This window comes from Vulpes vulpes, chromosome 4 (genome assembly GCF_048418805.1).
Source record: "Vulpes vulpes isolate BD-2025 chromosome 4, VulVul3, whole genome shotgun sequence".
Lineage (NCBI taxonomy): Eukaryota > Metazoa > Chordata > Mammalia > Carnivora > Canidae > Vulpes > Vulpes vulpes.
In genome coordinates, this window is record NC_132783.1 from 69855318 (window position 1) to 69867509 (window position 12192).

The 12192-nt window shown below is 76.0% G+C and overlaps 7 non-coding genes across 7 annotated transcripts; all 7 read left to right on the forward strand.

Annotated features, from left to right (window-relative positions):
* The first annotated feature begins 179 nt into the window (after positions 1-179).
* LOC140598820 (5S ribosomal RNA) lies at positions 180-298 on the forward strand. Its single transcript, XR_012001377.1, has one exon. It is a non-coding gene; the product is annotated as a 5S ribosomal RNA (ribosomal RNA).
* A 1673-nt stretch (positions 299-1971) lies between these two features.
* LOC140598822 (5S ribosomal RNA) lies at positions 1972-2090 on the forward strand. The gene has a single exon (XR_012001379.1). It is a non-coding gene; the product is annotated as a 5S ribosomal RNA (ribosomal RNA).
* Positions 2091-3763: 1673 nt separating this feature from the next.
* On the forward strand, positions 3764-3882 carry LOC140598823 (5S ribosomal RNA). Its single transcript, XR_012001380.1, has one exon. It is a non-coding gene; the product is annotated as a 5S ribosomal RNA (ribosomal RNA).
* Positions 3883-5549: 1667 nt separating this feature from the next.
* On the forward strand, positions 5550-5668 carry LOC140598824 (5S ribosomal RNA). The gene has a single exon (XR_012001381.1). It is a non-coding gene; the product is annotated as a 5S ribosomal RNA (ribosomal RNA).
* Positions 5669-7332: 1664 nt separating this feature from the next.
* Positions 7333-7451, forward strand: LOC140598825 (5S ribosomal RNA). Its single transcript, XR_012001382.1, has one exon. It is a non-coding gene; the product is annotated as a 5S ribosomal RNA (ribosomal RNA).
* A 1663-nt stretch (positions 7452-9114) lies between these two features.
* Positions 9115-9233, forward strand: LOC140598826 (5S ribosomal RNA). The gene has a single exon (XR_012001383.1). It is a non-coding gene; the product is annotated as a 5S ribosomal RNA (ribosomal RNA).
* Positions 9234-10911: 1678 nt separating this feature from the next.
* On the forward strand, positions 10912-11030 carry LOC140598827 (5S ribosomal RNA). Its single transcript, XR_012001384.1, has one exon. It is a non-coding gene; the product is annotated as a 5S ribosomal RNA (ribosomal RNA).
* The last annotated feature ends 1162 nt before the right edge of the window (positions 11031-12192 follow it).

Genomic DNA, 12192 nt, shown 5'->3' on the forward strand with positions numbered 1-12192 from the left:
CGCCCTCCGCCACCCCGGGCGCGGCGCGGGAGGCGGTCAGTCAATCAATCAGTCGGGCCGGCAGGCGAGCATGCAGGCGGGCTGGCGCGATCGGGCGGGCGGAGGGCTGAGGAGCGGCGGGCGCCTGGCCCGGAGAGGCGCAGAGCAGGCTCTTGGGGCGCCCAGCGGCAGCCGCGGACGTCTACGGCCATACCACCCTGAACGCGCCCGATCTCGTCTGATCTCGGAAGCTAAGCAGGGTCGGGCCTGGTTAGTACTTGGATGGGAGACCGCCTGGGAATACCGGGTGCTGTAGGCTTTTTTTCCTCGGCCTTTTGCCTGCCTTCCTGTCTGTCCCTTGGCCGCCAACGCCCCCTCGACCAACGCGGCGGCGGCGGCGGCGGCGGCGGCGGCGGCGGCGGCGGCGGCGGCGGCGCCCCCCTCCGGGCGACCCGTGGCATGGCCCCCGCCCCGCCGGAAGCACCGCAGGGCGCCGCGGAGCACCGAGGGCGCCGGCTGCACGGGCAGGAGGCCACACACATGCACCACCTCCTCTTCCTCTCAAGCCCTTCACCCTCGCAGCCCGCCCTTCAAGCACACCCACCCACGTCCTAGCCGGCCGCGCGTCCCAGGGCGCCGCGGGGGCCCGAAGGCGGCCGACGGAGGGGACGGGGCGACAGCAGGAACCTCGGGGCCGGGGCGGGGAGGGGGCGGTCGCTGGGGGGAGCCGGGCGGGGGCTGGATCCCGTCTCCGCAGGCCTGCGAGCCCCTCCGGGGGGCCGGGGCGGGGCTTTGGGGGCCGGGGCCGGGGCGGGGCTTTGGGGGCCGGGGCCGGGGCCGGGGCCCTCCTCGCCCCGCCCCAATCTCCGCCCCCAGGCCCGCCCCCAGCCCCTAGCAATTCCCTGGCACCGCCCCCAGCCTCCAAGCCACCCAGCCACCCGCAACCCCCCCCACCTTCGGCCCGGGCCCGCCTGCACCTTCTCTCCGAAGGACATGCCCTGCCTCCCCCGCGGACCACCGTCCCTTCGGCCCTCAGCCACGACGTCCACGCTCCGCGGGCCCGGGACACCAGATGGCCCGACCGCCCGGGGCCTCAGGCCCCGTTGGCACCGGGCTGCGCGCTCCGCGGCCCCGCAACAGCCAAGGCCACAGCGACGCGGGGGCGGCCGGCACCCATGCCGAAAAGGGCCGCGCGCAACACAGCAAGAGACACAAGAGAGACTCGCTCCGCGCCTGGGCGTGGGCGCCGCGCACGCAACACAGGCACACGGTCCCGCGGCGGTTCGGCTGATGGGCAGGAATGGGGGCAGAACGGCATCCCTGACACCGTGGCTGCAGGGCCCGCGGCTGCCAGGGCTCCTAAGGCAGCTCCAGGGCCTGCGCCCCTCCGGCGGGGTGGCTGCCTCGCCCCCACAGGCCTTGTGGCCCAGCTCCGAGTGCCCGTGTCCCTCCGTCTGTGTGTGTGTGTGTGTGTGTGTGTGTCTGTCTGTCTGTCGTGGGCACCTGTGTCTGTGTCCCTGCCTGTCCGAGGATGGGGTCCGGCGGCGCGGGCGGCCCCGGCTTGGCTTTGAGCCAGGCCGGCTGAAGAACAGGAGAGGCCAGGGGTCGTCCGGAGCCGGCCGGCGCCGGCCCGCGGCACCCCCCCAGCCAGTGAGCGGTCCGAGGTGGGGCGGCGTGCCATCCGGGGAGCCGAGCGGCGGCGACGCGCCCGCCAGGCCGGGGACGGGAGCGCGCCCGGGCTCCGGCGACAGCCTCCGCTCCGGGGTGCGGGAGGCGTCTTGGCCCCCACCCCCCCCGCCCGGCCCGGGGCAGGCGCCCTCCGCCACCCCGGGCGTGGCGCGGGAGGCGGTCAGTCAATCAATCAGTCGGGCCGGCAGGCGAGCATGCAGGCGGGCTGGCGCGATCGGGCGGGCGGAGGGCTGAGGAGCGGCGGGCGCCTGGCCCGGAGAGGCGCAGAGCAGGCTCTTGGGGCGCCCAGCGGCAGCCGCGGACGTCTACGGCCATACCACCCTGAACGCGCCCGATCTCGTCTGATCTCGGAAGCTAAGCAGGGTCGGGCCTGGTTAGTACTTGGATGGGAGACCGCCTGGGAATACCGGGTGCTGTAGGCTTTTTTTCCTCGGCCTTTTGCCTGCCTTCCTGTCTGTCCCTTGGCCGCCAACGCCCCCTCGACCAACGCGGCGGCGGCGGCGGCGGCGGCGGCGGCGGCGGCGGCGGCGGCGGCGGCGACCCCCTCCGGGCGACCCGTGGCATGGCCCCCGCCCCGCCGGAAGCACCGCAGGGCGCCGCGGAGCACCGAGGGCGCCGGCTGCACGGGCAGGAGGCCACACACATGCACCACCTCCTCTTCCTCTCAAGCCCTTCACCCTCGCAGCCCGCCCTTCAAGCACACCCACCCACGTCCTAGCCGGCCGCGCGTCCCAGGGCGCCGCGGGGGCCCGAAGGCGGCCGACGGAGGGGACGGGGCGACAGCAGGAACCTCGGGGCCGGGGCGGGGAGGGGGCGGTCGCTGGGGGGAGCCGGGCGGGGGCTGGATCCCGTCTCCGCAGGCCTGCGAGCCCCTCCGGGGGGCCGGGGCGGGGCTTTGGGGGCCGGGGCCGGGGCGGGGCTTTGGGGGCCGGGGCCGGGGCCGGGGCCCTCCTCGCCCCGCCCCAATCTCCGCCCCCAGGCCCGCCCCCAGCCCCTAGCAATTCCCTGGCACCGCCCCCAGCCTCCAAGCCACCCAGCCACCCGCAACCCCCCCCACCTTCGGCCCGGGCCCGCCTGCACCTTCTCTCCGAAGGACATGCCCTGCCTCCCCCGCGGACCACCGTCCCTTCGGCCCTCAGCCACGACGTCCACGCTCCGCGGGCCCGGGACACCAGATGGCCCGACCGCCCGGGGCCTCAGGCCCCGTTGGCACCGGGCTGCGCGCTCCGCGGCCCCGCAACAGCCAAGGCCACAGCGACGCGGGGGCGGCCGGCACCCATGCCGAAAAGGGCCGCGCGCAACACAGCAAGAGACACAAGAGAGACTCGCTCCGCGCCTGGGCGTGGGCGCCGCGCACGCAACACAGGCACACGGTCCCGCGGCGGTTCGGCTGATGGGCAGGAATGGGGGCAGAACGGCATCCCTGACACCGTGGCTGCAGGGCCCGCGGCTGCCAGGGCTCCTAAGGCAGCTCCAGGGCCTGCGCCCCTCCGGCGGGGTGGCTGCCTCGCCCCCACAGGCCTTGTGGCCCAGCTCCGAGTGCCCGTGTCCCTCCGTCTGTGTGTGTGTGTGTGTGTGTGTGTGTCTGTCTGTCTGTCGTGGGCACCTGTGTCTGTGTCCCTGCCTGTCCGAGGATGGGGTCCGGCGGCGCGGGCGGCCCCGGCTTGGCTTTGAGCCAGGCCGGCTGAAGAACAGGAGAGGCCAGGGGTCGTCCGGAGCCGGCCGGCGCCGGCCCGCGGCACCCCCCCAGCCAGTGAGCGGTCCGAGGTGGGGCGGCGTGCCATCCGGGGAGCCGAGCGGCGGCGACGCGCCCGCCAGGCCGGGGACGGGAGCGCGCCCGGGCTCCGGCGACAGCCTCCGCTCCGGGGTGCGGGAGGCGTCTTGGCCCCCACCCCCCCCGCCCGGCCCGGGGCAGGCGCCCTCCGCCACCCCGGGCGTGGCGCGGGAGGCGGTCAGTCAATCAATCAGTCGGGCCGGCAGGCGAGCATGCAGGCGGGCTGGCGCGATCGGGCGGGCGGAGGGCTGAGGAGCGGCGGGCGCCTGGCCCGGAGAGGCGCAGAGCAGGCTCTTGGGGCGCCCAGCGGCAGCCGCGGACGTCTACGGCCATACCACCCTGAACGCGCCCGATCTCGTCTGATCTCGGAAGCTAAGCAGGGTCGGGCCTGGTTAGTACTTGGATGGGAGACCGCCTGGGAATACCGGGTGCTGTAGGCTTTTTTTCCTCGGCCTTTTGCCTGCCTTCCTGTCTGTCCCTTGGCCGCCAACGCCCCCTCGACCAACGCGGCGGCGGCGGCGGCGGCGGCGGCGGCGGCGGCGGCGGCGGCGGCGGCGCCCCCCTCCGGGCGACCCGTGGCATGGCCCCCGCCCCGCCGGAAGCACCGCAGGGCGCCGCGGAGCACCGAGGGCGCCGGCTGCACGGGCAGGAGGCCACACACATGCACCACCTCCTCTTCCTCTCAAGCCCTTCACCCTCGCAGCCCGCCCTTCAAGCACACCCACCCACGTCCTAGCCGGCCGCGCGTCCCAGGGCGCCGCGGGGGCCCGAAGGCGGCCGACGGAGGGGACGGGGCGACAGCAGGAACCTCGGGGCCGGGGCGGGGAGGGGGCGGTCGCTGGGGGGAGCCGGGCGGGGGCTGGATCCCGTCTCCGCAGGCCTGCGAGCCCCTCCGGGGGGCCGGGGCGGGGCTTTGGGGGCCGGGGCCGGGGCGGGGCTTTGGGGGCCGGGGCCGGGGCCGGGGCCCTCCTCGCCCCGCCCCAATCTCCGCCCCCAGGCCCGCCCCCAGCCCCTAGCAATTCCCTGGCACCGCCCCCAGCCTCCAAGCCACCCAGCCACCCGCAACCCCCCCCACCTTCGGCCCGGGCCCGCCTGCACCTTCTCTCCGAAGGACATGCCCTGCCTCCCCCGCGGACCACCGTCCCTTCGGCCCTCAGCCACGACGTCCACGCTCCGCGGGCCCGGGACACCAGATGGCCCGACCGCCCGGGGCCTCAGGCCCCGTTGGCACCGGGCTGCGCGCTCCGCGGCCCCGCAACAGCCAAGGCCACAGCGACGCGGGGGCGGCCGGCACCCATGCCGAAAAGGGCCGCGCGCAACACAGCAAGAGACACAAGAGAGACTCGCTCCGCGCCTGGGCGTGGGCGCCGCGCACGCAACACAGGCACACGGTCCCGCGGCGGTTCGGCTGATGGGCAGGAATGGGGGCAGAACGGCATCCCTGACACCGTGGCTGCAGGGCCCGCGGCTGCCAGGGCTCCTAAGGCAGCTCCAGGGCCTGCGCCCCTCCGGCGGGGTGGCTGCCTCGCCCCCACAGGCCTTGTGGCCCAGCTCCGAGTGCCCGTGTCCCTCCGTCTGTGTGTGTGTGTGTGTGTGTCTGTCTGTCTGTCGTGGGCACCTGTGTCTGTGTCCCTGCCTGTCCGAGGATGGGGTCCGGCGGCGCGGGCGGCCCCGGCTTGGCTTTGAGCCAGGCCGGCTGAAGAACAGGAGAGGCCAGGGGTCGTCCGGAGCCGGCCGGCGCCGGCCCGCGGCACCCCCCCAGCCAGTGAGCGGTCCGAGGTGGGGCGGCGTGCCATCCGGGGAGCCGAGCGGCGGCGACGCGCCCGCCAGGCCGGGGACGGGAGCGCGCCCGGGCTCCGGCGACAGCCTCCGCTCCGGGGTGCGGGAGGCGTCTTGGCCCCCACCCCCCCCGCCCGGCCCGGGGCAGGCGCCCTCCGCCACCCCGGGCGCGGCGCGGGAGGCGGTCAGTCAATCAATCAGTCGGGCCGGCAGGCGAGCATGCAGGCGGGCTGGCGCGATCGGGCGGGCGGAGGGCTGAGGAGCGGCGGGCGCCTGGCCCGGAGAGGCGCAGAGCAGGCTCTTGGGGCGCCCAGCGGCAGCCGCGGACGTCTACGGCCATACCACCCTGAACGCGCCCGATCTCGTCTGATCTCGGAAGCTAAGCAGGGTCGGGCCTGGTTAGTACTTGGATGGGAGACCGCCTGGGAATACCGGGTGCTGTAGGCTTTTTTTCCTCGGCCTTTTGCCTGCCTTCCTGTCTGTCCCTTGGCCGCCAACGCCCCCTCGACCAACGCGGCGGCGGCGGCGGCGGCGGCGGCGGCGGCGGCGGCGGCGGCGGCGCCCCCCTCCGGGCGACCCGTGGCATGGCCCCCGCCCCGCCGGAAGCACCGCAGGGCGCCGCGGAGCACCGAGGGCGCCGGCTGCACGGGCAGGAGGCCACACACATGCACCACCTCCTCTTCCTCTCAAGCCCTTCACCCTCGCAGCCCGCCCTTCAAGCACACCCACCCACGTCCTAGCCGGCCGCGCGTCCCAGGGCGCCGCGGGGGCCCGAAGGCGGCCGACGGAGGGGACGGGGCGACAGCAGGAACCTCGGGGCCGGGGCGGGGAGGGGGCGGTCGCTGGGGGGAGCCGGGCGGGGGCTGGATCCCGTCTCCGCAGGCCTGCGAGCCCCTCCGGGGGGCCGGGGCGGGGCTTTGGGGGCCGGGGCCGGGGCGGGGCTTTGGGGGCCGGGGCCGGGGCCGGGGCCCTCCTCGCCCCGCCCCAATCTCCGCCCCCAGGCCCGCCCCCAGCCCCTAGCAATTCCCTGGCACCGCCCCCAGCCTCCAAGCCACCCAGCCACCCGCAACCCCCCCCACCTTCGGCCCGGGCCCGCCTGCACCTTCTCTCCGAAGGACATGCCCTGCCTCCCCCGCGGACCACCGTCCCTTCGGCCCTCAGCCACGACGTCCACGCTCCGCGGGCCCGGGACACCAGATGGCCCGACCGCCCGGGGCCTCAGGCCCCGTTGGCACCGGGCTGCGCGCTCCGCGGCCCCGCAACAGCCAAGGCCACAGCGACGCGGGGGCGGCCGGCACCCATGCCGAAAAGGGCCGCGCGCAACACAGCAAGAGACACAAGAGAGACTCGCTCCGCGCCTGGGCGTGGGCGCCGCGCACGCAACACAGGCACACGGTCCCGCGGCGGTTCGGCTGATGGGCAGGAATGGGGGCAGAACGGCATCCCTGACACCGTGGCTGCAGGGCCCGCGGCTGCCAGGGCTCCTAAGGCAGCTCCAGGGCCTGCGCCCCTCCGGCGGGGTGGCTGCCTCGCCCCCACAGGCCTTGTGGCCCAGCTCCGAGTGCCCGTGTCCCTCCGTCTGTGTGTGTGTGTGTGTGTGTCTGTCTGTCTGTCGTGGGCACCTGTGTCTGTGTCCCTGCCTGTCCGAGGATGGGGTCCGGCGGCGCGGGCGGCCCCGGCTTGGCTTTGAGCCAGGCCGGCTGAAGAACAGGAGAGGCCAGGGGTCGTCCGGAGCCGGCCGGCGCCGGCCCGCGGCACCCCCCCAGCCAGTGAGCGGTCCGAGGTGGGGCGGCGTGCCATCCGGGGAGCCGAGCGGCGGCGACGCGCCCGCCAGGCCGGGGACGGGAGCGCGCCCGGGCTCCGGCGACAGCCTCCGCTCCGGGGTGCGGGAGGCGTCTTGGCCCCCACCCCCCCCGCCCGGCCCGGGGCAGGCGCCCTCCGCCACCCCGGGCGTGGCGCGGGAGGCGGTCAGTCAATCAATCAGTCGGGCCGGCAGGCGAGCATGCAGGCGGGCTGGCGCGATCGGGCGGGCGGAGGGCTGAGGAGCGGCGGGCGCCTGGCCCGGAGAGGCGCAGAGCAGGCTCTTGGGGCGCCCAGCGGCAGCCGCGGACGTCTACGGCCATACCACCCTGAACGCGCCCGATCTCGTCTGATCTCGGAAGCTAAGCAGGGTCGGGCCTGGTTAGTACTTGGATGGGAGACCGCCTGGGAATACCGGGTGCTGTAGGCTTTTTTTCCTCGGCCTTTTGCCTGCCTTCCTGTCTGTCCCTTGGCCGCCAACGCCCCCTCGACCAACGCGGCGGCGGCGGCGGCGGCGGCGGCGGCGGCGGCGGCGCCCCCCTCCGGGCGACCCGTGGCATGGCCCCCGCCCCGCCGGAAGCACCGCAGGGCGCCGCGGAGCACCGAGGGCGCCGGCTGCACGGGCAGGAGGCCACACACATGCACCACCTCCTCTTCCTCTCAAGCCCTTCACCCTCGCAGCCCGCCCTTCAAGCACACCCACCCACGTCCTAGCCGGCCGCGCGTCCCAGGGCGCCGCGGGGGCCCGAAGGCGGCCGACGGAGGGGACGGGGCGACAGCAGGAACCTCGGGGCCGGGGCGGGGAGGGGGCGGTCGCTGGGGGGAGCCGGGCGGGGGCTGGATCCCGTCTCCGCAGGCCTGCGAGCCCCTCCGGGGGGCCGGGGCGGGGCTTTGGGGGCCGGGGCCGGGGCGGGGCTTTGGGGGCCGGGGCCGGGGCCGGGGCCCTCCTCGCCCCGCCCCAATCTCCGCCCCCAGGCCCGCCCCCAGCCCCTAGCAATTCCCTGGCACCGCCCCCAGCCTCCAAGCCACCCAGCCACCCGCAACCCCCCCCACCTTCGGCCCGGGCCCGCCTGCACCTTCTCTCCGAAGGACATGCCCTGCCTCCCCCGCGGACCACCGTCCCTTCGGCCCTCAGCCACGACGTCCACGCTCCGCGGGCCCGGGACACCAGATGGCCCGACCGCCCGGGGCCTCAGGCCCCGTTGGCACCGGGCTGCGCGCTCCGCGGCCCCGCAACAGCCAAGGCCACAGCGACGCGGGGGCGGCCGGCACCCATGCCGAAAAGGGCCGCGCGCAACACAGCAAGAGACACAAGAGAGACTCGCTCCGCGCCTGGGCGTGGGCGCCGCGCACGCAACACAGGCACACGGTCCCGCGGCGGTTCGGCTGATGGGCAGGAATGGGGGCAGAACGGCATCCCTGACACCGTGGCTGCAGGGCCCGCGGCTGCCAGGGCTCCTAAGGCAGCTCCAGGGCCTGCGCCCCTCCGGCGGGGTGGCTGCCTCGCCCCCACAGGCCTTGTGGCCCAGCTCCGAGTGCCCGTGTCCCTCCGTCTGTGTGTGTGTGTGTGTGTGTGTGTCTGTCTGTCTGTCTGTCGTGGGCACCTGTGTCTGTGTCCCTGCCTGTCCGAGGATGGGGTCCGGCGGCGCGGGCGGCCCCGGCTTGGCTTTGAGCCAGGCCGGCTGAAGAACAGGAGAGGCCAGGGGTCGTCCGGAGCCGGCCGGCGCCGGCCCGCGGCACCCCCCCAGCCAGTGAGCGGTCCGAGGTGGGGCGGCGTGCCATCCGGGGAGCCGAGCGGCGGCGACGCGCCCGCCAGGCCGGGGACGGGAGCGCGCCCGGGCTCCGGCGACAGCCTCCGCTCCGGGGTGCGGGAGGCGTCTTGGCCCCCACCCCCCCCGCCCGGCCCGGGGCAGGCGCCCTCCGCCACCCCGGGCGCGGCGCGGGAGGCGGTCAGTCAATCAATCAGTCGGGCCGGCAGGCGAGCATGCAGGCGGGCTGGCGCGATCGGGCGGGCGGAGGGCTGAGGAGCGGCGGGCGCCTGGCCCGGAGAGGCGCAGAGCAGGCTCTTGGGGCGCCCAGCGGCAGCCGCGGACGTCTACGGCCATACCACCCTGAACGCGCCCGATCTCGTCTGATCTCGGAAGCTAAGCAGGGTCGGGCCTGGTTAGTACTTGGATGGGAGACCGCCTGGGAATACCGGGTGCTGTAGGCTTTTTTTCCTCGGCCTTTTGCCTGCCTTCCTGTCTGTCCCTTGGCCGCCAACGCCCCCTCGACCAACGCGGCGGCGGCGGCGGCGGCGGCGGCGGCGGCGGCGGCGGCGGCGGCGCCCCCCTCCGGGCGACCCGTGGCATGGCCCCCGCCCCGCCGGAAGCACCGCAGGGCGCCGCGGAGCACCGAGGGCGCCGGCTGCACGGGCAGGAGGCCACACACATGCACCACCTCCTCTTCCTCTCAAGCCCTTCACCCTCGCAGCCCGCCCTTCAAGCACACCCACCCACGTCCTAGCCGGCCGCGCGTCCCAGGGCGCCGCGGGGGCCCGAAGGCGGCCGACGGAGGGGACGGGGCGACAGCAGGAACCTCGGGGCCGGGGCGGGGAGGGGGCGGTCGCTGGGGGGAGCCGGGCGGGGGCTGGATCCCGTCTCCGCAGGCCTGCGAGCCCCTCCGGGGGGCCGGGGCGGGGCTTTGGGGGCCGGGGCCGGGGCGGGGCTTTGGGGGCCGGGGCGGGGCTTTGGGGGCCGGGGCCCTCCTCGCCCCGCCCCAATCTCCGCCCCCAGGCCCGCCCCCAGCCCCTAGCAATTCCCTGGCACCGCCCCCAGCCTCCAAGCCACCCAGCCACCCGCAACCCCCCCCACCTTCGGCCCGGGCCCGCCTGCACCTTCTCTCCGAAGGACATGCCCTGCCTCCCCCGCGGACCACCGTCCCTTCGGCCCTCAGCCACGACGTCCACGCTCCGCGGGCCCGGGACACCAGATGGCCCGACCGCCCGGGGCCTCAGGCCCCGTTGGCACCGGGCTGCGCGCTCCGCGGCCCCGCAACAGCCAAGGCCACAGCGACGCGGGGGCGGCCGGCACCCATGCCGAAAAGGGCCGCGCGCAACACAGCAAGAGACACAAGAGAGACTCGCTCCGCGCCTGGGCGTGGGCGCCGCGCACGCAACACAGGCACACGGTCCCGCGGCGGTTCGGCTGATGGGCAGGAATGGGGGCAGAACGGCATCCCTGACACCGTGGCTGCAGGGCCCGCGGCTGCCAGGGCTCCTAAGGCAGCTCCAGGGCCTGCGCCCCTCCGGCGGGGTGGCTGCCTCGCCCCCACAGGCCTTGTGGCCCAGCTCCGAGTGCCCGTGTCCCTCCGTCTGTGTGTGTGTGTGTGTGTGTGTGTGTCTGTCTGTCTGTCGTGGGCACCTGTGTCTGTGTCCCTGCCTGTCCGAGGATGGGGTCCGGCGGCGCGGGCGGCCCCGGCTTGGCTTTGAGCCAGGCCGGCTGAAGAACAGGAGAGGCCAGGGGTCGTCCGGAGCCGGCCGGCGCCGGCCCGCGGCACCCCCCCAGCCAGTGAGCGGTCCGAGGTGGGGCGGCGTGCCATCCGGGGAGCCGAGCGGCGGCGACGCGCCCGCCAGGCCGGGGACGGGAGCGCGCCCGGGCTCCGGCGACAGCCTCCGCTCCGGGGTGCGGGAGGCGTCTTGGCCCCCACCCCCCCCGCCCGGCCCGGGGCAGGCGCCCTCCGCCACCCCGGGCGCGGCGCGGGAGGCGGTCAGTCAATCAATCAGTCGGGCCGGCAGGCGAGCATGCAGGCGGGCTGGCGCGATCGGGCGGGCGGAGGGCTGAGGAGCGGCGGGCGCCTGGCCCGGAGAGGCGCAGAGCAGGCTCTTGGGGCGCCCAGCGGCAGCCGCGGACGTCTACGGCCATACCACCCTGAACGCGCCCGATCTCGTCTGATCTCGGAAGCTAAGCAGGGTCGGGCCTGGTTAGTACTTGGATGGGAGACCGCCTGGGAATACCGGGTGCTGTAGGCTTTTTTTCCTCGGCCTTTTGCCTGCCTTCCTGTCTGTCCCTTGGCCGCCAACGCCCCCTCGACCAACGCGGCGGCGGCGGCGGCGGCGGCGGCGGCGGCGGCGGCGGCGGCGGCGGCGCCCCCCTCCGGGCGACCCGTGGCATGGCCCCCGCCCCGCCGGAAGCACCGCAGGGCGCCGCGGAGCACCGAGGGCGCCGGCTGCACGGGCAGGAGGCCACACACATGCACCACCTCCTCTTCCTCTCAAGCCCTTCACCCTCGCAGCCCGCCCTTCAAGCACACCCACCCACGTCCTAGCCGGCCGCGCGTCCCAGGGCGCCGCGGGGGCCCGAAGGCGGCCGACGGAGGGGACGGGGCGACAGCAGGAACCTCGGGGCCGGGGCGGGGAGGGGGCGGTCGCTGGGGGGAGCCGGGCGGGGGCTGGATCCCGTCTCCGCAGGCCTGCGAGCCCCTCCGGGGGGCCGGGGCGGGGCTTTGGGGGCCGGGGCCGGGGCGGGGCTTTGGGGGCCGGGGCCGGGGCCGGGGCCCTCCTCGCCCCGCCCCAATCTCCGCCCCCAGGCCCGCCCCCAGCCCCTAGCAATTCCCTGGCACCGCCCCCAGCCTCCAAGCCACCCAGCCACCCGCAACCCCCCCCACCTTCGGCCCGGGCCCGCCTGCACCTTCTCTCCGAAGGACATGCCCTGCCTCCCCCGCGGACCACCGTCCCTTCGGCCCTCAGCCACGACGTCCACGCTCCGCGGGCCCGGGACACCAGATGGCCCGACCGCCCGGGGCCTCAGGCCCCGTTGGCACCGGGCTGCGCGCTCCGCGGCCCCGCAACAGCCAAGGCCACAGCGACGCGGGGGCGGCCGGCACCCATGCCGAAAAGGGCCGCGCGCAACACAGCAAGAGACACAAGAGAGACTCGCTCCGCGCCTGGGCGTGGGCGCCGCGCACGCAACACAGGCACACGGTCCCGCGGCGGTTCGGCTGATGGGCAGGAATGGGGGCAGAACGGCATCCCTGACACCGTGGCTGCAGGGCCCGCGGCTGCCAGGGCTCCTAAGGCAGCTCCAGGGCCTGCGCCCCTCCGGCGGGGTGGCTGCCTCGCCCCCACAGGCCTTGTGGCCCAGCTCCGAGTGCCCGTGTCCCTCCGTCTGTGTGTGTGTGTGTGTGTGTCTGTC